We start from the raw sequence: 22,582 nt of genomic DNA on the forward strand, positions 1-22,582 counted from the left end.
AGAATCCTGATGTAAGAGCTCGTAGGTGCCAAGTGTCTGGAAGACCTTGGTGTACGCAGCAGGGCTAGTTCTCATGTTCCAGGTTAGGACTGTATTCAGTGTCTTGTATGCAGCGACCTTGGACAGAATTGCTGTGAGAACAAATCACACTTACTATGCTAGTGAAATAACCCCTGAATTCAGGCAATGTCCTGCAATAACAGAGCCTTGTCGCCCTGTTTATGTGTTTCTCCTACAACGGTTTTTAAACTCTGCATTTGGAGGAACACCTGGCAAGCAGAGCACCTAAGATAAAGCCTGCTGCCTCAGAGACAGCGTCAACAGGAGAATGAAAGCAATATATCCCCCTTTGTGCTAACGCTGATGAGAGTCATGTTAGAAACGTGTCTCGATTCAAAGCTAACTGAAAGAGGTGCTTGGGTGAGGAGATGTTCTTCATGGGACTTTTAGCATGCTCATCCTCTCATACAGTGGGTCAGGCACTGGGGCAGTGTCTTCTACTAACAGCAGAAAGGGGTCTCCTTTGATTTCCATATTACAGGTTATCTGAACACAGAAGGAAGACTACAGGAAGATTCTTATTTATGCTTCAATTATTTCAGTTCAGATACTTAGGTAGAGATAGCTGTACTTTTGTGGGAAGACGCGTGTGCTTGGTTTCTTTTCTCTTGTGACGGGGAAGCTTGCGTGTTATTTGCCTTTCTCATAAAAATCTCATTTATTTAGATTAAGGAAAATGAGAAATAGAAATATACTGTATTTCTTAAGTTTCTAAAGCAATTTTTAAGGGAATTTTTTCTAAAAACCTCTTACCTCACATTCCGTATTTTGTCACAGCATTGTGAGTAGAGCATGAAGGAGCAGTTCCTGTGCCAGCCCAAAAGCCAATGCTCAGATCTGCCATTTCAATAGAGGCGAGGGACTGGGAGAGGGGAGTGCACATGGTGAAGTGTAGCAAACTAGAAATACAGAATAATACAGTTGGGAAGTGAGGGGAGGTATGCTTACCTTCTATTCAAAGACAGACTTTTCCTCCCTCAGAAAGATGACGGCTTTTTCTGGAAGATTGTCCTACATTTGCGAAAATGCACTAATTCGTGCAAATGTAAACATAACATTTTCCTTCAAAAGTCTGCTTCTAACTAAAAAAGTTAGGCAGATCATTTGGAATAACCAGGGTTACCCTGTTCAGGAAAAAAAAAAAAGGAAGCCTGACAGCATTAATTGCGGCCCTAGTAAGACAAATTCACAACAACATGGCAACTGAGATACCTGAAGAAGGGCAATGAACAAGTACAAGACCGAATTACATCTTTGCATTAAAGATGGACAGTAAGGAAAAATGCAGGAGTGCCTCATTAGACGTGTCACAAGGAAATTTCTATAGTCGCAGACTGTTCTGCACCCGTTTTGCTGTCAAGAGATTTCTATGTCCAAATCATAACTCTAAGGAACATGAAACTTAACTCAGAAAATTAAAGTATTTTATCATTACATTTACATATCATTTGTACATTACATATCATCATTACATTACATATCATTTAAGGTAATTTATCATTACACTATGCATAATAGTAGCTTCTGGAAGTACTACAAAATCCTACAGAAAACCTATATGTAAGATCAAGAAAATACTTGTTGCGTGTATTACGAAACCTTTTTTGCCGGCATTACATATTGTTCCTCAAAATGAGAGGTGTACAGGCTAGTATCTGGGACAACCAGAGGTACAGGACACAGAGCAGAGCAAAAGCCGACAAGAACGCGAAGGGCTTGGGGAGCTGTAGAGGATGTGTCATCCTGAAGGAGGCTGCAGCATGTGTTTCCAGCCGCCCTCTTAGAAGAGGCTAAACCCGCTGTCACAAATTATATGGAACATCATTTTTATGCCCCAGCGCCACTGTTGCTCTTCTATATAAGGAATAACAGTGGGGAAGCAGTCTTCTGGTTTCTTTCGATTCTTTCTTGTGCGAGGCAGGTAAGCCTTGACTTTAATTCCCTTTAACTATTTGACCGGTACCCCCCTCTCAGGAGCCAAACCACAGCTCCTTGAAGCAAAGCGCAATGTGCTGTACAGAGTTTTGTTTTAAGAAATATAAAAGATTACAGATTTATTGTAGAAAGGTAAAAGGGAGCGAGACATTAATAGCTTGTGATGCATTTGCTGCCAAAGACAGGCAGTCATTAGAAGAGCACGGTTTCAAGCAGAGTTCATGCAATAAATCTCCCGCTGGAGGGAGTTCTCTAGTCACCGTGAACCACTAGCTGTGCTACTTGGAGAAGAATTATCTTGCAGAGACCAGAAACAACACAAGAATTCCTGGAAGCCTTGCTCTCAGCAGTGTCTGTTAGCACTAAAATCTCAGGCCTGAAGATTAAAATGCCTGTCTTGCCATTCATATCTCCATAGCGTGACAAGCTACTCCAAATACAGGTGCAGGCAAGGGACTTCTTCTATTTACTTAGCAGATTTTCGCCTCAGGGGAACTTGATTTCATATGCACTAATTGAATTTCGGTGGAATAAATTGACTGTTTTCCTGCACTTATACAGCATAATCCAAACGGCAAAACAGCAAGGAAGATACTAGCAAGCAATACTCCTTGCCCCATAAAATTTGTTTCTCCTTATCTATAAATATACTTCTTTTTTTTTTCTTTTTTTTTTTCCAGAGAGAAAAGCAGTTATACATATAGAGGGAAAAAAGGAAGGATTGCCTAAACTAAACCACTATTTTTAAAAGTTACTTAAATTAAAATGACTTTAATTTTTCAAGATGCCTTTTTTCATGCAGGCACCCCGATGCCTTCTCCCTCCCCACTGGCATATAACTCTGCCACCATTACAGAAATCTGGGGAAGGATCCTGTCTGCGTTCATTAAGAGTGAGTCGTGGTATTCAGGCGATTTCAGTATTTCAAAAAGCTCCAGATACTATAAGGTAAATACCATCCTTCTGTGAAGGTGAAGGCAGCACACTGACTGGTATGTCTCACAGTGTCAGCAAATCGCAGAAGTTTCTGGAGCCTTTGTCCCGTTTGATGACTCCTCTTTCTGAAACATTTAACAAATGCAGCTTGGAAGCAGGGCTGCTCTTAAAAAAACACCTCAAGCACTTCTTATAACTTTTCCTTAGGAGTATTTTCTGGGAGGCAGCATGAGCTATTGGCTTATTCTTCTCAAGAAAGCTAGAGACGGGGAATGTCATATCCCCTCAACATACACTAAAAAAAAGGCAGTGTGTGAAGCAGAGCCATCCTGCAGGACAGATTTTAAAATCAGAGTGGAAATAATCCACTCTACATCTCAGGAGCCTTCTATACAGCCAGAGCTTAAATAATACGCGCTGGAAGCCAGGATGGCCACAGTAGTTGTGAATAGAGCTGACTAACTCATTCTGCCTAGCTCCCATGGGAAGTGACAAGAAATGAGATGCATTTGAATCTGCTCTATCCTTTACATCTTAAGCAATGCCACAGGGTATTGAAGTGTGCCAGCAGTACACACAGCTTCATCATATCTGCCTGACTAACTGCATCTCAGTTTGCTCACATGGGGTGCAGAGACTTTTGGCGGGATTTGTACTGACCAAAAAAACTCAACAAGGAACATGAGAATGAAACTGCCTATTTTTAAGACTTTTTTGATCCTTGGTATTTAAGAATAGCAACCATAAAAGTTACAGTTGTCTAATACGATCGCTCTGAAGATTCCTGTATAAATCTCTGAAATGATTTGAGTACTGACATACTGGGCGATGATATGTACAAATAGTAGGTGCACTTCAGAACTTGTTATTCTCTATAATTTACTTCTACTATTTTTTGTATGTTGTATATTAATCTTTCCATGATTTCCGTAACTAGAATTTCTTTTAATCACTGATGAGTTACCGGTGAATTGCTGGTGAGACTTGTAAGGCCATGGAGTCACATGGAGTACTGCAAGCACACAAGTCTGCAGACAAAACCTCTTTTATTTCTCTTTCTTATAAAAATAAAGGCTCAAGCCAGCCTTTAGAAAGCCTTTACAGCCTTTCTAGAAAAATGACATCAGCCAAAACTTCCAAAATCCAACCAACGGGAACAAGTGTTGTACATCAGCTACTACTTTACAGAATGAAAAGGGTAAGGGCCAAGTCCTGAGCACTGCAAGAAATAAAAAAAAGGAATAATATTGAGAGCATTGTTTTGTACCAGTAAGCAAATCTGATTACACTGGAGAAAAAAATACTGAAGAAAAGGAAAGACTTTAATATGAATTTTCTTAACCAATTACTAGGAATTCCTAAATGATTTTTAAATAAAAAGCTTTGCATTACATAGTAAAGTTTTCCACACATTTCCATGGAAACATCCCAGCTTCATCAATCCCCACCTGTACGTTACTTACAAAACTTAACGAAGTGTAACTTCAGGAATAAAGAGACTTGGCTGTGCGCTTGTTCTTATTAGGAAAAATCACAGCACATAACAACAGTGTTAGATCTGCGGAAGGAAACCTGGGGAATTAATGTTTAACCTTTCTTCAGTCACGAAGGGACATTCTTCACCATCTTGGTAACAACACTTGGTGACCTACATTTCTTTGATAGTTTAGTATCTATTTCTTTCCATGAGGAGAGGCAATAGCACAATTCATATGCTTACTGCATTCTGCTCTACAATGCAATACTTTCAAACTCTAAATCAGGAAAGTAGTCAGGTTTAGGGAACTGTGGTGTGGGGGTTTTTTTGCTTGGCCCCACGGAGTGGCATAATTAATAACGTCAAAGACCGTGAGATTACATAGTCACTAAATGATTTTTTTCTCTGCTGCTTAACGCTTCTCAGGCTGCTTTCAGGTCTTATTAAAGATTGCGTCACAGCTTAGAATAATGCAATTTAGGCATTGCTATGATCATCACCTTTCTTTAGCAACTATGTTCCTTCTGTCTCAGTGTTTGATTTTACCCTGCATGAAAGGTCTTTAAAATACTTTAAGTATCTCCCTAATAAGAAGCCAAAATTATACCTGTATTATAAAACATTCAGAAGTATCCTAACTATTTAAGTAGTGAGATGATCGTAAAATTTTAGTTAATTTGATAAAAAAGAAGTTGGAATTTTGGAATTTATGTTCCTTGGTCTAAAATCAACCATAAATGTGAGCTTCTTACCACTCTTGTTTGATAATGTAGCAATAAAAGAAAGGAATTTTTCAATAACTGCTTTAAATACTGCAATAATATCCTTATACAACTTATAATAGAAATTATGCTACATCATGGACACAGAATACAGAAGTATTACTTGGGTTTCACAACAGAGATTTTAATAGTGTTTTTTAAATTGAATAAAAACTGCCTGAACACGTAAGACTCCTCGGTATATGGCATACGTCCTTTTTACTGCTGGCAGTAATTAGGAATGAAGTTTACTGAAATCAGTGGGAAAGACTCACTTGGGCTTCAGAATCAGAATCCATGCAGAACCATTTTTAGGACTGACCACAGCCATAGCATGTCTCATGTAAGAATATGATTGGAGCACCAAATAAGTGGTCATGACATCTTCAGCTATATGAGAGGATGGAAGAACATTCCAAATTTCCTTTATTTTTTTTCTTTACAACTGAAAGTTACTACTTTCCTCCTGATGCAGTTTAAAAATTGACAGGTATCCATTTTACAATACCCTGTGGAGAGACAGCTTTTGTTGACCCAAACATCCCTTTCACAAATTGGTAATAAAACTACATGTGATTCATGCTCAAAAGAACAACTTTTAATCCTAAAGCCAAAATAGAAAATGTACACTTAAGACCCGTATTACACCCAATGGAAGATTAACCCGAGAAAAGGACATTCTCAAAATTTAAGTACCCCAAGCATTCAATTGTTTGACGATACTGAAAGTGGGAAACTATATTATAATTATGTTCCTAATTTCATGATTTAAAATAAAGCATTTTAGAAAGGTAGAGAATTAGACTTGCTAATGTGGGAGGATTTTTATATTTCATATTCTTCTCTATACTATATATTTGCACTTCTATATATATATTTATCTTAAGGCTTATGGAGGTTTGGGGGGTAAGTATAGCTGCTAGCAGAATTTTCAGATGTAACACAGGGCATTTTTACACTTTGTTTGAAAAAAAAGCTGTATGGGTGTCCTGGTTGGAGGACCACCCATGGTGCAGCTATTGAGTAACAGTAGAGCCTAAGCTGGATTGAACTACAGGAAATGTTGAAACACAACCATCTGTGTATGGCAACACAGACATGGCCTTACAGGTGAAAATTTGCAGGTAATTGCTGAATAATTAAATAAAAGAATGTATTTAATCTGAAATATAGTGATTCCTTTGGCTGAATGTAATTTAGATGCAATTTTAGTTGCTAGGAGTGTGAAAGTCTGTAAAGGTAAGGAGGCCAGAAGAGGAAGAGATGTATGAAGGTGATAAGAAAGAAAACTAGAAAAGTTTTAGGATTATAACTGAGCAAGGACTTGGTTTCCCTAACTTTTAGGCACCTGAGTCCAGAGCTGAACATGTCAGTTGCCATGCATAGGCTAGGCATGCTGAACAAAGAAGTTCCTAAACATCTGAGAACATACCAAATTCATGAGAACAAGATGCTTTGGGAAACAATCACTCTATACATGTCTGTTTCTTTAACTCTTTCTCTAAGAGTATTTGCTAATGGTCGCTGTCAGAGAGGATACTAGGCAAGACGCACCTTTTAAGCCAATCCAATATGTCCTATACCCTTTATGCTGAGCAGGAATCTGTCTACATCGGGTCAAATGCAATGCTGCGCATAACATTGAGTCCCGAATCCCACCATATGCTGGTCTGTAGGACCCATCAGGGCTGCGCAGGAGGCACGACTTGCCTTCTTAATGCTGGGCTCAATGCTTTCCTGGTGGTACAAAGTCTCCAGAGTAACATAAACAAACTCACTCTTCTTGTCAGAAGACTCGCTTGTGCATCTTCCTCTGGTCAAGTGCACAAACCCCAGCAGCAGCCTACTGAATTTTAATTATTTTCTGCACACTTGCAACAGGATAGATTGTGCTGTCAGCTTAGGTTACGGTTGGGTGGTCAGCACTTTCTTTGGTGTATTTAGGCTCCTTTGAAGGCGGCACTGAAATTAAGTTTTCCACTTCTTACACAAATGGCCTTAACCGCTAAGAGATCGTAATGTACGTGATGGCTGTGCTCCTCTCTCACCGGAGGACCTACGCCAAATTCCTTGAGGGTGGGGCAGGAAGCATTGGAAGAGGCACGCTACCAGGAAGGAGAAGATTGCCAGGGCAGCCAGGGAGCGAACCAGAACGGGTGTTTGGCTAGTCATATATCATTTAGCTGGCAGGGGGAAAACCCCATAGCAACAAGTGCTTTCCTCCCTGTTCACTCAGTGTAAGCACCAAGGAGTTGCTTCCATCCATAAGCACCATCTGCCACCGCTCCCTCAAGTGCAGACTGAATTTAGGATTTCAACTCAAAAATGGCACAATGAGCAAGCCATGGAATTCCTTGTACTGATCAGAATAAAATGGAGGTATTCGGAGACAGATATATCAAAATCAAATACAAAATTCAAGGGGTCTGGGTCATTGGGAGCAAGACTTGTCTTGCTTTTTTTTTTCCCAAAAAAACTTCTGGAGAAACATAATAGGCCTACAGCAAGTCTTCCCACACACAAAAACATTACCAGAGTGCTTTCATGTCACTCCTTTGCCTCCCAACACACAGGCTTTAAAGTTTACTAACTCCCTTTTGTGGCAAAACTCAGGGAAAATAAGCCACCTTTGAAAAGCACTACAGGGGAGGGTAGAAAAGAAAGAAAAAACAGCCTTGTGTTTTCAAACTGATGATGTGGGAGTTAGAACTGAACATTAAGAATTTCCCAGGAATCCCTAAAGAATTGGTACATATTATTTTAGGACTAAACTCAATTCATATTGGAGTCGCAAGATTGCTTTTGAATTGTCGGGTAACACTCGTGACTCAATGACTCCGTTCAAACTCATAAGTGTACAGAAGTTTTTCTCTCTCCCTGGGAGGTAAATGTTGCTGATAAATATATAGCAGAGTAAGTGCCAGAGAGGTTAAGGACTCCTTCCCAGATTAAAAAACTAACAGTTTGGGTTAGAAGGCGGCAATAAATAAGATTACTCCACCAGCTCCTGTTCTCTTCTGTCTACTAATCCTACTTTTCCCTTAGTAATATGATACTCTTGCGCTCCGTCTGGGTGAGTGGTGTTTAGAAAGGGCTTTTTGAGGACTGTGTTTTGCGAGTAGGATAGAGGCTTCCCAGTTCTCTCTGCGTAGGAGAATTCATATCTGAAAGAATATGAGAATGAAAGGACTCACCAATCTCAGGGATCTCTCCCGGCTTCACGCCCTAAAAAAAATATTAAGATATTGCAAAGCTACCTGCATGAGCATGTACTCAGGCTCATTTTGTAGCTAGAACCATTTGAAATGGGAGTCTCTAAGTTAGTTCACACTTCTTCTTGGCTCTGATGGTCCTTCCTGTTATCCTGAACTCTCATCCTGCCTCTGCCTCCACAGAACCCAGGCGTCTCTCATCAGGCCCATAATTAATAGTTCCCATGAAGTATAGAGGCAGCTGTAGAAGCATAGATAAGTGACCTTAGGTAGGCTTTTGCATAACCTGGCTGGAATCTTGGAAGCATACCTCAAAATAAAATGTGTTTTCTTTTCGTTTCCTGTATTCTTCACTATACAGCCTTGAATTCCATATATCTTCTGTTTGTGGATTATAGGGTTGGAAGGAAGGGTTGGGGTAGATTTCTGTGAAAATGCCTCAAATCTGTACTCAAACTGGTGTAGATAAGTTTTTGGTGTATTGATTGATACACTGCAGATATTTTCATTACTAAATAGGACTGATGCCTGGGGTTAAAAAGAAAAATTATTCATAAAGCGTGCTTTTGAAATGTTAAGTCTTTTAAATCAATATATTTCCTCATCATGATTGGATTTCATGCAACTTCCATCTAAATACAATGAGGAATCTACTCACCTCTGAGTCGAAGGCTTCTGTATGCCCTGTTCCATGGCAAGGGATGCTCCTGACTTCCAGAAACCTTCTCAATAAGTCTTTCCAGCCTGAGGGAAGCTAACAACCCAAATTTCAAAAGATTCAGAGATTGTTAATGGTATTTCCACAGCAGATAATCTAATGGGTCAGGAGGCACAGGAGAAAGTACTAGGATTTACTGAGGTGGAATTAGAAGTACCAAGGCAAAAGAGGGCAAAATTAAGGTAAAAACCAGCTGCTTTTCAGTGACCTCTTCATATCAAGAAAGACTCATAAAAAAATGAAAACATGGTGAGGCAATTAATACCAAAGGCATTAATTACTAATAGTGTCTAGATAATCCCAAGCACCCCTCTCCTGTTCTACGTTTCTATAGCTCTGTGTCACCTCCTCCCCCTAGAAACAATCTGTGTTGCCTGTTGCTGTATACATGAACTTATGCTCGCAGATCTTAAACAAACACAGGGGTTTTGAAAAATAACAGCAATTCCCTTGCATGTGGGGCAAGTTAAGAACACCCATACGAACAGGTAGGATGGCTCATCTGTAACTTGTTACACTAACATAAATTGGCCACGTTTGATACCGAGACAAATGAGCCTCATGAGCCCAAACAGAAAGAACAATTCAAAAAAGGTATGTTGCTAAGGCAAAAGCAAAGACCTGAGTCCAGTAACAGTGCAAATATAGGAGAAGAGAATTAAAAGAACAGGTTAGACAAATATTTTAAGTATTGGATAACTGTATTTTGTAAGTCTGTAAAAACAAAAGTGCATATTTTAAAGGTAAAAACACAGATGCCTAAGGACTTCGGGACCAGTCAATTATGGAGAAAGTACGGAGGAGTAGAGGAACAAAAAAAGAAAAGAAAGAAAATCAAACTAGACTTCACAACTTCTAGAGGCACCAGCATTCTTCTCAGGGAATGTAATATTTTCCCTAACTGCAAATTTATGCAACAGGTCACATACATGTTAGCCTCATTTTCTTTGATGGCAGATTGTATAGATCAGATATCAGAGCCTAAGAATGTTCAGCTTATGTAAAGACTGCAATGTAAAAACAGCTAGTGGTGGTCCAGAAGAAAAGAAGTGGAAATAGAGTAACTCCTTAACGATGAATTTTAGTGTTTAGATGCTATCAAAGCAGAAACTATATACTATTTTATAGCTAATAAAGGTCAAACATCTGTAAACATAGACTAGGATGCGTATGAAAACTGTAGCATGAAGGAAATTAGTAGAGCTTCCCAGAGGAAAAGAAAAGTACAAGCCAAAGAAGTAAATTAACACTGGAGAGTAAAGAAGGTAGAGCTTCAAATAAAAATAGTTTATGACTATATTTAAGCACCTCTCACTTCCTTCTGTTATTAAAGAAAATTAGAAAGACCCACAACAGGCTGAAGTTAAGATATTGCAGTATGAAAATAAGGCCGGTGAGCTCCTCACTTCTAGATTAAATGCAGGAAAAAAGTCAATTTTCAGACAATAAAAATACAAAAGTGTGATGAGACTAAAGACCAGAGATGCTGTCTAATAATTTATCAGTTTTCATCTCTGTGTTATGCTCTCAGACACGTGGATACTATGGAGAAAACTGCAGAATTACAGATTAACGAGTTTAGCATGCCACGGCTAAATAGGGATCAGTTAGAATAAATAACCAAAAAGTGGAGGCTGTAAAAGAATGAAATTAATGCTGATATGCAGAGCCCAGAATAAAATAGTTTACTCTATAAAATGGCACCAGATTTTTTTTGAGGGAATAGGAAGAATCTTTTTATAAAAGTCACAAGGCATGTTGAGACATGGGTAAGAGAGGCTGTTTTAATTTTGTTATGCATATGGTATTTTTTAGGATTATAACTAAATGGATTAAACCACTGCTCAGATAATAACCCTGAACAAACAGAATAATACCGTGCTAACATTCATAGGTGATATAGATAGCTATATGGAGGTGCATTTATCAGTTACAAAAGTGATCTTTTTAGCAAGTCAACAGAAGTGAAAAGTAGTTTATCTGTGTTATTTCTTGCTATTTTAGAATATGGGAAATATTTTAAAAGAAACATAAATGCTGATAGGATTTTAGAAATCAGTATCAGACAGTTCTGATGATAGAAATATCATGGCATGACAGTGGCATTCTGAAGGGAAACAAATTCATTAACAAAAATGGAATACACTAGAAAAAGCTTTTTAAAAAAATAAATACATTTATATATATTTAATGTCAGTAATAATTCTAGGAAGTTATCTGTCTGATAATAATGGCAAAATGGATTTGTAACATTTTTTTTTCAAATTTTTAGGGTCTACAGGTATTGTCAATTAAACAGATTTAAAACCAGTAATATGAGAAGTGTTATAACTGTTTCACATGTTTACAGTTACTTGATTATTTTATTTTGGCATAGTATATCAGGGATATAAAATTAAAGATTTTTGAATACTTATAACAACATTAAGAGCCGAGAAAAGACAACTTTATGGAATCTTAGTTTTTGATTTTATAAACTCAGAAAGCGTGTTCAGATTTACAGCTCTTATATCTCTTGATTTCAGAAAACCCCCTAGCACCAATCATGCTAATGAAATTAATGTTTAACAACACAGCTTTATTTACTTATTTTAAAGAACTGTACTTAAGAGTATTTAAATCACACTGAAAGCCAATGAAATTGTAATCTTTCATAGTAATGAAAGATTATTCCTTCTGTTACCATGACATGAGGTTTTAGTTATGCTTTGGAATTAGACTTGCCAAATAAATTCCAAGTTCTGAAAATTTTAATATTTTAATTCTAGTGGGGAAAACAGGTAGTTCCGTGCCCATATATTTACTGCTAAAAAGAGAGGTGCTACGTGAGGTCTGAAAGCATTAATTCCTGTTCTTAGGACACCAATCATAACTTTCAGTCACAAACAGCTTGAAATAAAGGGAGGAACATTCTTTACCTATTCCATATCTTTTCCACTGCCTGTAGAGTTAATATTCTGCTTTTGGCACACAGTTAATTCTAATAAAGAAACAAGAACTTGGGAAACACACAGATGGCCACATACTATAAATTACGTGGTTGTCTTACGTGGGTGGTATGTAAAACATTGCTTCTTCACTCCCTCATATCAAGCCTGAAATCAGAAGGCACTTGGTGCTCGATAAGGCTTTTACATTTTCTATTTTTAATGTATGTAAGAATTTTCTGACCTCCAAAAACAAGTCTTGTCAAGTAGGAAAACTTTTATGTGACATAATCTCTCAAAATTTAAAATTCTTTCCATTAATGATGGTTCTGTTCTCTCCAGAGGAAAGCTCCACACAGGAAGAGTACAAGAAAAGGAGCAAATCCAAGAACAAAAAGACACGTTCAAGTATGACTGAAGTGGTTTAGAAGATTACCCAGGTGCACTGTTTGAAATACTTCTGAAAGAGGTAGCTCTGGAAGCTGGTCACCTATAGACAGTGAGAAAAAGGATGTGAGAAAGGAAGGACCTGATCATCATCAGATGGAATCCAGACATATCAATTAGAGTTAATGAACCACGACCCATGAAGCTGCTTCAGCACCTTTTTACAACCCCAATTCATGGCCTTAATAAAACTACCAGGGCTTTTTTTACAGAGCACATCTGGTCTAAATTCCAAAAGGAGGAACTTTAAATTCAGAAGTTATGTTTGGTTTCCTCCCCACTTTTCAGTCAACAGAACGCTGGCATCCGAAGATAATAATTCTACAATGAGACTGTAGAGCAGTATTATAGTAGTTACTTAATTTACGTGAACATTAATCAGCTGCTGAAGCTTACTGAAAGGTACAAGGCAAATATTTTTTAAAATTCTCCAGTATAATGCAATCTATACTCAAGTATTGCTTTTGATTTTGGATATTTAGAAAGTTTATAATACGCCTTATAAAAATTAGGTTGATTTGCTGCTTTTCAAAGGTGCCTCACTCAGCCTTGATATAGAAGTCCTCCATTTCTCCACAGACCAGGTACAGCTAATGAAGCAATACCTCTTTCTCCCCGAAGTCCAGAAGATCTGCTGAAAGCCTAAGGCTTTGGAATTGATCCTTCTTGCCTCACGGACAAAGCATTTCTGCAGTTTTTCAGTTTTTGGGATCCTACCCATTTCCTTAGGTCTCAAGTACCCGCACTACACCAGCACTGCTTCTTCTGCCCAGAACTGAAAAGAAGCAAGAGGAAGGACAAAGTAGTTTACAGACTAATTACTAGAAGACTCCTTTTTGCATATTAGGAGATGACTGGAAGAGCTCAGGGCTGGGTTGCAAGGTATAACATGTACAGGGAAGAAGTCATTTTGTTCCTCACCACAGTGACAGGAGTAAAAATACCAAGAAATTGACCTTGTATGACAAAGCTTCAGATGGTAGTTGTTGAGCAGCCTAATTATAATGCATCATTTTCAGATTGTCAGTGTTTTTTAGGAAAGCAAAGAGAATGTCTGTTCTGTCAGATAACGAACATTAATCCAAAATCCCTGGTTTATGCCATAAACATTATTTCCTATTACCTATCCAGCTTGTCCTTAGCACAAAAAAGGTTTTCCCAAAACAAATCAATTCACTATGAAAACGGATATCTAAATTACAATTGCTTTCTGGTAATGGTAGGCAAGTCCAGGAACACTTATCCAGTTTAGGCCTTGTCAAATCCTCCTACAGTAAAATACATTATCTCGCTCTTTTTATAATAAGCAGAAAATATCAACACCTTTAGGCAACATGCTGCTTTGCTTGCAGGACCTCAGCGGGAGCTGGTGCCTCACGCAGAAGACCTTCTCACTGCGTTCCCGCAGCCTGGTTCAGAATATCACAAAAAAAAGCTACTCAGTGCAGAGCAGGAAGGTTGCAGGAGCTGGGAGACCGTGTCTCCTGGCCAGCTGCGTCCAGATTCCCTCTTCCCACCGAGTTAAAAAGTGATCGGTCACATCCTGCTTCTGGGGAAGACAAAGGCCTCTCAGTAGTCGGTATCTCTTTAACTCTGAACTGGAAGAAAACCAACATTCAGAAGTAAGAGCCCAGTTCTGGTCTTGCACAGGGAAATGTCTGTGGTGTGTGCAGGACCTCACTGGGAGTCACTGCCTCTCAAGGGAAGTGGCTCCTAGAATTTTGTATTATAAAATCCTTCCATATCTTAATTAACAGACTAAGTAATAAAACACGTCATTTTATTCTAGCAAGTTTTCTCAATGCAAAAGTCTCACGCTATTTTAAATGGCTTGGTAATAAAAAATCCTGCAAACTGTCTCTCCCAATATATACACTGTTGTTAAGACAAGTTCAGTTTTAACTTTTTTTTTTGTTTTATTTTTTAACCTTTCAAGATCTCATTAAATGTTCCTGGTATTGAAAACATGGTCAAAACAAGTGAAATAAAATAATAAAATGGGAAGTTTTAAATTTGTAAAATTTTAAAATTATCAAAATATAGAGTGTTTGCTGCAAATACTTCCTGCCTTGCTTAAACATCAAATTATTTTTTAAAATACGTGTTCAGAGAACACATTTAAGATAGTGAATAAACCACTCACTGACCAGGTTTTAACAGTCCACTATTTTAATAATTTCTTTCAACCAAGTAGTTCTTCAGTAAGGAAAGAATATATAACAGAAGAAATATATATTTTTTTTTTTTATCTTCAGGTGTCATATAAATATATTTAGCAGAAAATCTCTGTGTAAACAAGGTTTTCTGAGAGAAAACACTGTACGAGGCATTTGTGGTTTCATGAGCTGTTTACAAGTTGTTCTAAGGTGAATGAACCTAACAAGGATCCAGATTCTACCACTTTTTATTTAAAAACACAGTAAATTGTATTTCTTTGTAAACTGAGTTTCTTTGGTCTTTAATTTATTTTTTTATTATTGCTTTGAAGACATTTAATTTACAGAGCAGTTATTTTGATTAAAAACTACTGTTCCTCATCCAATGTTCTCATGCTCTCAACAATTCATGTTTGTAGGGATACATCCAGCAAAAAATTATTCAGCGTTGACACAAAGATAAGAGAGCACTTCACAACTCAGAACTGTGGCTTGGAAGATCCAAATCAAGCATACACGTTCAATCCTGCTTCTGAATTGCAGCCCACGTTTTTGCATACGTTCTAAACAGAACTAAAGTGAACTTTCTAATATTTTAACTAATAGAAGATATAGGGGACCAACCTCCCAGCACAGTAAGTGTATTTAAAAATGCCATTAAATTACAGAATTAAAAAAAAATTAAAATAAATCTATGTTCGCGTTCTCAAGCTAAGTGAGACATAGCTTTAAGAAGATTTATAACGTCACTTTCAAAGGGGAGAGCATACCAGGACGGGACACCAGATAACTCTGGTATAGACAGTAAAATGTTGCCCTACAATGAAAAGAGGTGTAAGTGTGAAAAAGTACTTACTCATGAAGTTGCTATTGCAAAGAGAAGCTGTCACTAGGTAGAGATTAATTTCAGTTCCATCTTGAAGGCTCTCAACACAAAAACTAATGTTAAATACTGCAAAGAAATTTCTCTTCAAATTTCTCTGAACATGAAGAGATCCTCTGATCATCATACACTTTGGATCTTTCTTGGTTAAGAATCGGATTGCAAACACATTTAAGCTGAACTGTTGTGAAAACACTTTGAAATAAGAATATCCATACAGGAGTTGCATTACTGCAGAAATGTTTCCCAGCAAATCAACCTAACCTTCTTGTAAAGACAAAGACTGAGTCTTTCACAGATATGCTGGCAGATACCACTATACAGAGGTAAAATCACTTCTGACATTATTGCCCAGTCACAACAAAACTAATTTTAATGATTTATATTTATAAAAGCCACTAGAACATTAAAGGTGTCATACAATCATCACCTAATTACTCTCCTAACCATTAAGAGACAGGAAGCAACCATGCTCACACAGTAGAGAGGAAGACCTTTTACTAGGGACATGCAGTTATACTTTACCAGATTAAAATTCTGTGCTCCCTTCTATTATTATTCAGAGATATTGTTCTACTTATGCTTTATTATGTTCTGTAAGAAGACAACATGTCATCTTCCACCCTGAACAGCTGTAAACCTTCCTGCGGGTAATTTCTGCACTTGGGTATCCTCCTTCTCCTCCCAGTACTAGCAGCGTTATTTCTATCACATTTGGTAAAGTTTTTCAGCTGTAGAGAATCCCAGTAAAGATCCTGGCGTTAGACAAGTCTTTCCTGGAATGTAAATCTGGCTCTGTCATAGTGGGGAAGATTTTTACAGTTTAATTCAATTAGGGGGCAACTTAGACTTAATAGCCCATTCCTGCTCAAGGCACAAGTTACAGAAGGGGAACTGTAATTCTGGGAGTGAGTTGTTCGTCCTAATGGCCACATCCTCAGGGCTGAAATTAATTCATTTTTTATTAAAAAATTCCCATATGAGTGACTCCAAAGGGGAAGCAATCCTTTCGAGTACAGACACAGTACAGGTGAAGTAACTATTTTCTTATTCTGAGATTTAGTGGCTATTGCTCCTTAGGATCAACCCATAAAGTGTACTGTTTCTGCACTGACGGATAGATGTAGTTCCTGCTGACTGTTGTTCTCCTTATAAAGCAGAAGCAGAAAAGAAAGAGCACCATCAGTTGAGAAAGTTAATTTTAAATAGTGATGGGAAGTACCTCACCGAAAATGTGGATCTAAGCCATGAACTTTAATGAGGTAATAAAAAATAGTAAGAAAGAAAACAAATGTGTGTGAACAATTATTTTACATGAAATTGCATAAAGAATTAATCATACCAGATTACCATCACACCAGTATAGAATTTGTATATAGTTGGCTAACAGTTGAAATCCATGAGATTATTATTTATATGTACATCTGAATATATGTTTTACTATAGCAGACAGTATTTAATAAATCTTCCAAAAATCCTTGCAGCTATAGATTTCTGCTTCATTTTGAATGGAAATATTTTTATATTATCAGGCAACATATTCAAGTTTTGAGTCATTTAGTAATATCTCTGACTCTCAATAGCAGTATGTAAATTTATACCAGCTACTGATCCAGCCATCACCTTCTAGACAATCACAATACCTTTCATTTATTCTTCTTCTAAATATTGTATCATTCACACAAATATATTTGAAATTATTTTGCTGCAGGAGAGCAGCTCTTATCCATCATAATCAGAGAAGCTATAACATGAAGAATGACTGCTTCAGAGCACAGATATTATTTCTGCCTTCTAATACTCATGTAGATTTTTAGTTTCATGATTTATTTGCACCACAGTGAAATATCCAACCAGGTTCAAAGCTAATGGTATGTAAAGTATTAACCTTGACAGCTGAATAAGATCTTTATATTCAAAAAAAGTGAGGAAGAGAGAGAACAGAGGCGCTGACAGACACAGCCATGATTCCTAGGAAAACATACTCAAGGAAGGCACATTACAGTATTTCTATGCAACCAAGCTCTCACAGTCTAAGCTACAGCTACAGCAGCTGTTCTACGTAACTTTCTACATGGGCACTCTTGTACTAGAAGACTGTGATTTAAACATCTTAAGCTTAACTCACTCTCGAGAACTAAAAACAACAGTCTTGGTTCAAGGTAAGATTTAAAGGTAGTATCTTTTGCATAATATTTTCTTGCACCAGGAAATTCTTAGTCAGCCATCTCCATCCATTTCCAAACCACGTTACTGGTGACTGTCTTCTCTTTCACTTGAAAGTGGTTCAGAAGCCTAGCCTGCAGGTACTAATGCAGCCATGTCCTATGAATTGATATTTGACCAAGTCTTACATTCATCTTAGTATTTTCTGAACAATTAGCAAACAAGGAAAACAAACAGGAAGATCCTGTTTGGAAAACCCTTGCTTTGAAGGACTGACAAAAGCTACCTCACTACAGCCATTGCAACCAAATGACACTTTCCATGACTGGCAGAACAGAGCAGCACTCAGTATTCATAGGGGAGTCCTTTGATCCCAAGAGTATCATTTACCTGTGTTACGGGTCATTTAATTATTTGTCTTCTCAGTCAATATCCTTTGATGTAACAAATTCAGGATGCCAGTGCTCTGGTATATAGAGAAGTGATTAATTCCAGCTACAGCATCTTCAAAGATGACGTTGCCACACAACACAGAAGAAAAAGACATGAAAAAAGAAAGAGATTAGACACAGTTAGTGTATCTCTCTATTCAGCTAAGCACTAAACTCTATGTATTAGTCTGAGGGAATTTTTGAGGGGTTAGCTCCACAGTGTAGCCTTCATCTTTGTTTTATATGATACATGTAAATCTTGTATTTATTAAAATGTAATTGATAGATGTAAATTCACGGGACTATATATTTACATATTCCAAAGAAAGGTAATATTAAGGTGATGAAAACAGCATTCACCTGCTTTCTTAAATGAAAGCATTCAGGATGTATTCTCATTCCTTGCCTAACACAGGGTTGTAAAGTACAGTGGGATTGAACCCACGCAACATGTAGTCTACACACACACACATATATATAGGCATTCTGTGGCATTACCTCTAGCTTTACAAACTGCGTAATTTTTTGTGGTTGCTCGAGGCAGACCAAAGATAAAATCATTACTCTGTATAAATTAAAAAATCCACCCTTGCTGGGCTTTTCCTACCCCTTTCTATAATGTACCTAGGCTTCTTGTTATTTTCGAAATTTCTCCGAGACTCACTCTTGAAGTGCTCTGGACTAGAAGGGAATATGCCCACTTTTGTCCTTAAACCCCGAGAACCAGACTGACTGCAAAAAGACAAGAGTTCTGACTCAGAATGCTGAGGTTACGCCTGGGTGAGGGAGTCGTGCAGCCCCACGGGAGAAGGCTTGTAGACCACCACGGCTGGTGCCGAGGACGCAACGTCCACACCACATACGTTTCAGGAGCATTTACTCAGATATCAGCTTCTGCGGACCAAACGCACATTAGCAGTTGGACCTCATCTGTTGTACTCATCTTCAATTCATAATTAGTTAAAAAAGAATCCAGTTTGCACTTTCTGATACTGCTTCATGACAGGAAGTAAAGCACCGTAAACCGGAATGATTGGGATATTCACTTTAAAAGGGATAAAAAGTGATAAAACCACTAAGATCGAAAAAGCCACCAGACAGCATATGATTTCATGAATATACATACTTATTGTAGCTGCATAAAAACTTGAAGTTTAATACACTCACCTGCTTTGTTAGAATTCAGCCAAAGTACTCAGCTCTAAAATTTGACACTTTACTTGGTTTCGCATACTCTAAAGTGTTGAATTCAAATTAAGCCTGGAGGCAGCTATGCTGAAAGATTAAAAGTCTGTTTGCATATTCCTCTTGGGCTACTACTATGGATTTAGACTTTAAGATTACTCTTTGATCTATGTTTTCTAAATTTTTTTTAATCTATTTATTATCTTCTTCATAAGAGTTCTCTACGAATAATTAATTTATCAGATTCAAAGGTATGAGCTCTTCAATTGCGTGAAACAGATGAACTTGAAAAGAGCATGAAAGAACAGACATTATTTTCTGGGTGGCAGGGTTTGTTGGTAAGAAATTGTCTTTATTTCTATCTGTGTTTGCTATTTTCTATAATGGGACGATGACTGTCATATTGTTTTAATGTAGCACAAAAAAATAGCACAGAAAGTTTTGAACTGTACATCAAGGAAATGTCCTTACCACTGTAATAATTTTATCTTTGTTGTATTAGATGTACCATTTAACTATCCATTAATGTGGAAACTGCATAAAGTGTTAGCAATTTACACTTGGATGCAAGCCCAAAGTAATAACTGAAATTATAATTGATGAAAACATAGCGCTTCAACTGTTGGCTCTATGCCTCAGTGTATTTTTTCTCAAGCAAAAGAATATTTGGAGTGAAATATTATGGCTTGAGAACACTATAATGCTGCAGAAGAGCTGCAGATCCGTTAGTGAGAGGGGAGTGAAGAACTGCTTATAGAGATGGAAGATTTTCACTCTTTCTGCTTTCTTCAGATATCCTGGGGAACCAGGAAAATAATAGATATGTAGCACACAATTCCCATGTGGCCTCTGCCAGCCCTTCATATCAGCACCTGTCAAAGCTTGATCCACAAGTTGATTTAAGGTGTAGTCACTCAGAAGGGTTGCTTTCATATGTAACCTCCTTATCTACCTGCTCTGGTCGTGGGAGATGGAGGAGGTCATGGCCTTGGGAGGAGTTATTTGCAGACTTTCCCTCCCTCGTTTTCATTTACTTTTTATTTTAAAGGGAACGTGAGTGGTGTTATTTACAGCCCCGTTAAGGAAGATTAGCAGAACTGAAGGACAATAACAGAGATGTAAATTTTATGACGTTATTGCTCCAGGCCAAAAGAGATGAAAGTACAGTGTTAATGACACAGTGTTTTGGTGAACATGAAGGTAAGAAAACCATATTTACAAAGGTATTAAAGGGCTATGATATGGACGGGTACTTTTGGGTATCCAGTAATCCTTCTCTTCCTTCCTATTCCTTCCTCCTCATCCTTTTTCCTCCTCCTCTTATTCCCCTTCCTCCTTTTCTTCTTCCTCCTCCCTCCTCCTCCTCTTCTTCTTAGCATCCTATTAAACAAAAGAATGGAACTAGCAGTGCAGGTACCACATATAATAAGCACAATAGCAGAAAAAAGCAGAAAGCCTTGTAAATCTGACATTGCAATGGAATTGCAGGCTTCATTTAGAAACACTAGAGGTATATTCAGCACCAACTGACAGATTAATTGAGCTTTTAGAAAACAGCCTAAAATATAGCACAAAAAACATAGTTACACAAGGGACAGAACCGTGATTTTAGCTCTCCATTTGTTTTGCAGTAGCTGGAAAGAGAAGAACAGAGGAGACCAGTTATTAGGAAATAAGGCAAACCATTTTTATTGTTTTTTCTGCCTTATTATTGAAGATGAGGAGTAAAGTAGAAAAGGCAATTTTCAGATCCAACATACTTTGGTTGATATTAAGACTATTGCCAAAGAAAATTCGCAAATGAATGTACATTTTAATGTCAATAATCAACACAAACACCTTCTCAGCCAAGGTTGATTATTGTTTAAAATAGGAGCTAATAAATTTTCTGAATGGAATGCCCATTTCATTCAAAGTTCAACGACTGCCCCTTCCTGGGAAACAACTCTGCGCATTTATTGCCCTTACAGGGCTTCAGAAAACATTTTATATTTTTAATCATTATTCCTAGTTATTAGTTTTACAACAATATAAACCTAGATAATAAAAATAGTATTGTTTTGGAGGGGAAAAAAAAGTTACTTCCTTCTGCATAGAGGAAGCAATCAACAAGGACGCGTTTTATTTAACATTTACTAAAATTTTCACTATTTCCAGAGCTGATATGAAAGACATCGGTGGTTTTTGCTGTATATTTAATACAAAATATTTATTTTACTTTACCAAAATGTTTATGAAAGTTTAGATAATTTTCTCATGCTTTAATTACTACTCCATTCTTGCCAATGTATTTTTTAGAACCCTTTAGTAAAGTATGGATTTTCTTGCCATTGTTTTAATTATTGGGTGCAAATTTTATCATTTTGAGACTGTTAGTTTTTCTGCTTAAACTCACGTTTTCCCATGCTACATGTTTTTACCATGCTAGAACATCAAGCACCTCTTAAAATTACCCATTACCACTTGTTTCAGAATACAGCTATTAACTTTGTAATTTACTGAACCAGTGATGAATGCACATTCAGAAATTCCTTTTCAGACCTGAAGTCTTCAGTCAGGTACATTTGTAGTCCTGGTTTTCATAGCTAACCATCTCAAACCCAGTCATAGCATCTCTGAATCTCTAACTTTCTGCAGGACTGAATTCTATAGGATGCTTACACACTCAGGAAAATATTTCCTGTTTTAACAGCATCTTTTTCTCTGTTTTCTACCCCTGCCTTCGAAGAGCATTCAGAGTTTACATCAATTGTATAGCCTGAATGATGTAAAAGTATAGGGTAACGCTCTCTGTCCCTTTTAAAATCCAAACTGATAGTGAAAGAATGTAAATTAATGTATTATTTTATAGGGAAAAAATGAGTTGTGGAGTTGTTGTAACAACTGTATTTATTAAGATGTGTCAAACTGTTACAAATTACATCTGTTTCAATTATGGTTTTCAAGAAAATTTGCTGATATTTAAGTAACTAGCTTTTAGCCATCATTTATTTGATTTAAGCTCATTTTTTAGTTTGTGCACTTTTTGGTTATAGATTTAAAAGCAAAAAGTCAAGGACTGACCTAACTTGAAAACAAAAACTCCAAAAGTTGGCTCTTCCTGAACATTCTTTAAACTTCCCTCCTTCTTGACATTTATAACACTGCTCATCTTTGAATGATAACACATGAGCTTAAAGAACAACCACTAAATGAAGTACAAATACCTGCATAGCCGCATGCCAAAACTGGCACAAACCTGGATATTTCCTTTAATTTCTCCCTTCAGGACCCTGAAGCTAAGCTACT

General features: G+C 37.4%; 1 long non-coding RNA gene across 3 annotated transcripts in view; it reads right to left on the reverse strand.

The window, feature by feature from the left end:
• The window catches only part of LOC134516586 (uncharacterized), a 53,973-nt gene that overhangs the window by 25,598 nt on the left and 5,793 nt on the right, over positions 1 to 22,582 (reverse strand). For all 3 annotated transcript variants that reach the window (XR_010071367.1, XR_010071366.1, XR_010071365.1), the window contains exons 2-4: positions 18,069 to 18,182; positions 9,040 to 9,135; positions 814 to 959 (exon numbers count right to left, since the gene is read on the reverse strand). This is a non-coding gene — a long non-coding RNA (uncharacterized LOC134516586). The remainder of the gene's footprint in view (positions 1 to 813; positions 960 to 9,039; positions 9,136 to 18,068; positions 18,183 to 22,582) is intronic.

The sequence above is a fragment of the Chroicocephalus ridibundus genome, chromosome 5 (genome assembly GCF_963924245.1).
Source record: "Chroicocephalus ridibundus chromosome 5, bChrRid1.1, whole genome shotgun sequence".
NCBI lineage: Eukaryota > Metazoa > Chordata > Aves > Charadriiformes > Laridae > Chroicocephalus > Chroicocephalus ridibundus.